Source organism: Otolemur garnettii, unplaced genomic scaffold (genome assembly GCF_000181295.1).
Source record: "Otolemur garnettii isolate 467f Iridium unplaced genomic scaffold, OtoGar3 scaffold00277, whole genome shotgun sequence".
Lineage (NCBI taxonomy): Eukaryota > Metazoa > Chordata > Mammalia > Primates > Galagidae > Otolemur > Otolemur garnettii.
Genome location: NW_003852672.1, coordinates 548319 through 551797, shown reverse-complemented (window position 1 = coordinate 551797; position 3479 = coordinate 548319). Strand labels below are relative to the sequence as shown.

The 3479-nt window shown below is 50.1% G+C and overlaps 1 pseudogene; it reads left to right on the top strand.

Moving 5' to 3' along the window:
- Positions 1-3311: 3311 nt before the first annotated feature.
- Positions 3312-3479, top strand: part of LOC100959097 — a 2977-nt pseudogene continuing 2809 nt past the window's right edge.

The following is a 3479-nucleotide window of genomic DNA, read 5'->3' as shown; positions in this document are numbered from 1 at the left end:
CCACAACACCTGGCTATTTTTTTTTTTTATAGTTGTTATTGTTGTTTGGCAGGCCTGGGCTGGGATCAAACCCGCCAGCCCCGGTGTATGTGCCTTGCACCCTAGCCATTAAGCTACAGGCACCAAGCCTCATATATCTTCTTAATGACAAAAACTCAATATCTCACCCACCCCACCTTCATTCCCAGTCTGCTCCTGTACCTTCAATACCCCTGTCTCAGGTGGTACTGTGGTCCCTGTCTAGGGCCCAGGAGCTATTCCCAAGTGCTTCCCTCAGTGTGTGCAGAGTCCGTTGCTGCCTGTTCCTCCTCTGCTCTTATGACTGACTTCATGTTTGACTGCTGGGCAGTGTCATAGCACAACCCCCTGCGCTTGGCTCTGCTCCTTACATCCTGTGTACCCCCCACTTTTGTTAGCCACATTGCTCTGAGAAAGACTGAGTCCCCCCTCTGCATTCTACCCTCTGCTGGCTTCTGGTCATCAGCAGGTCATTCCTGGGCCGGAGCTGTCCACCTCTGCCTCCATCTGTGGGCCCAGCTGCTTTCACTACCCAGCCCTCCTCTACTCTGTGGGTCTGGCTCCTCATGGCCCCTAGGGCACAATGCCTTCTCGTGCCTCCCTGCTCTGTCCATGCTGTGGTCTGCTTGAAATGTTTTTCCTGCCTGGGTCACCTGAGTTCTTTACCTTTAGACTCAGCTCAGATGTCCTCCAGGAAGCTGGTTCCACACCACTGGCTACTCCCTGTGCACCACACACAAGAGGCTCTGTAGCTGCACTGCTAGAGTGTCATAGTGCACATTGTGTCCTCTGCTTGGCCTGAGTCTCTTGAAGGCCCCATGCCAGTGGCTGGTGTGGATGGTGGTCTGCTGACACCGCTGTACTGAATGGAGTGTCCTCAGTCAGCTCATCTTGCTCCACTTCTGCTAATCCTTCTCTACTACACTCCTCCTCTTCACCCCTCTTTCCCCAGGTCACCCCTGGGCTGCAGGTGGCCCTCTCATTAGTTCTCCCTGGCCCTCTCCCTGTTCCCTTATGCCATCTCCACAGTGGAGCCTCGTGGCATTCCTAAAGAATGTTCACCAAATCCTTCTCCTTGCCTGCCACTCCCAGTTCTCCCAGTGTCTCCTGTGCCCTCTCCCTAAAGGGCCACTCTCAGCTTAGCAAGGTTCCCTGTTTCCTGCAGCCACTGGTGTAGACTCCCTGGACAACACGACTTCTCTCTCCTCACTTGTCTGCCTTCCTCACACTCTGCCCTGATGTCTGACGCCTTGGCCATGCCAAACCGCTTGAAGTTATATGAAGACCCTTCCTCCCTCAACTTGTCCTGACAGTGACAGCTCCTGCTTCTGTGCCTACTGGCTGCACCTGCCCCTGGTCAGACCTGGCACCACGCCCACTCCTTCACTGAAGTCACCTGCTTTCCCAGCCTGTCTCTCCTGCCTGCTATATGAGACCACCAAGAACAGGGTCCCCTCAGACCCACATCATAAGCCCCTTCTCAGGGCCCTACCCTTTAGAGGTCTTCCCTCCCATAGAATAAGGGCAGTAAGGAGTCCTAGGGGCCATGGGAGCACACCCCCAGTGCTTATTCCCAGGCATGGGACAGCCACATGCACTCCGCAGAACAGGGCTGCTGTGGGGCCAAGGACAGGGCTGCCTTTCCCCATATGCTCCGGAGCAAAACTCCAAAAAGGCTGAGAATTCCATACTTAAATCTGGCCTCTCAGGCTATTTCGAAGGCATAACTTGTCAAGACAGAAACAGAATAAAATTCATTTAAGGGTTTATTCATTTGATTTGTAACTTTTAAAGTTGAAACAGAAGGTTATGGCCTCCCTTTGTGCTCCTGCCCCAGGTCTACAAATTTTAGGCACAGCCCTGACCAAAAACCTACACACCTTACTTATGCATCATGACATCACCAGCACCTAGCCCCATGCATGGCAGACAGTGACTAGTCAACAGATTCTGCTAAATGAATGGCAGCTTGTGTTTCTCAATTTAAAATTTATTAAGACTAACAGTAAAGAAATTGAGTTTCTGGAGAGACACAACAAACAAGATTGAAAACTGGCACTGCAGGAGGTCAGTGACAGGGTCCTCAACTTTCCCAATCTGTGTTAGCCTCACTTTTGCAAATCCTCATCAGAATGAAAGCTCTATCATGGCAACTGTTTTTTTGTGCTACATTCATTGCAAAACCAGCAGATCGACACCTTCCATCTCAGACTTCAGAAACTCTGATGAACAGAATGACCACAGAGATTCTGCAGCCAGACTCTTTTATCAAAATGAATGATTCTGGCTCGGCGCCTGTGGCTCAAGTTGCTAAGGTGCTAGCCACATACACCTAAGGTGGCAGGTTCAAATCCAGCCCCGGCCCACCAAAACAACAATGGCTGCAACCAAAAAATAGCCGGGCGTTGTGGCGGGCGCCCGTGGTCCCAGCTACTTGGGAGGTGGAGGCAGGAGACTCGCTTGAGCCCAAGAGTTGGAGGTTTGCTGTGAGCTGTGATGCCAGAGCACTCTACCCAGGGGGACAGCTTGAGGCTCTGTCTCAAAAAAAAAAAAAAAAAATCAAAATGAATGATTCTAACATGAACTTGATGTTACCACAGGATCCAGCTGTTCCCACAACATTACATAGAAGCACCAAGGATACACCTCATTCACTCTTTAACAGTATGAGGAGTTGGAAGCTCTCTCTGGTCAAATCATGTTCCCAGATAAAAATCTTCAGAAGGAATTAGCTTTGCAACTCAACCTACCAAAGTCAACAGTGAAGGTTTGGTTCAAGATTAGATGATTCAAATTGAAGCAGCAGTGGCAGCAGCCATCATCAAAGCCACCACACCAAATTCTTTACCTTCACTGAGAGTACCACAAGTAATTTCCAAGTGCAGGATCCTCATATGGAGAGACTGGTGGCTTCCGTTCTTGCTTCGTACTCTAATGCTTATGACGTAGGCCAAATCATGTAAATGTGCAGTTTTCCTGATGAGGACGAGATATCTGCCTGTTCCTTCTACTGCCTATATCAGTATCTCTCACTCTCAAGGTCCCAAAGAACAGGGTTCTTCTGTCAGTATTCTAGGCCAACCTGTTCTAATGTGATAAGCCAAGGTTTCTGAACTTACTCTAAGAGACAGACTGGAATTCCAAGAATACCTCCAAAATGAAAGACTTTGAATTTCTCTGATCAAAGTACTAATACCAGCAGCTTGGACAGCGGGAAGAGCGGCAGCGGCCAGGCAGCGCAGGTTTGTGAAGGCTCCCGCAGGCACCCGGCATGCGCCCTGCCCTCCGCCAAGATGCCCAAGAGGAAGGTCAGCTCTGCTGAAGGTGCAGGGAAGAAAGAGCCCAAGAGGAGGTCGGCGCAGTTGTCAGCTAAACCTGCTCCTGCAAAAGTGGAAACGAAGCCAAAAAAGGCAGCAGCAAGGGATAAATCTTCAGACAAAAAAGTGCAGCCGAAAGGGAAA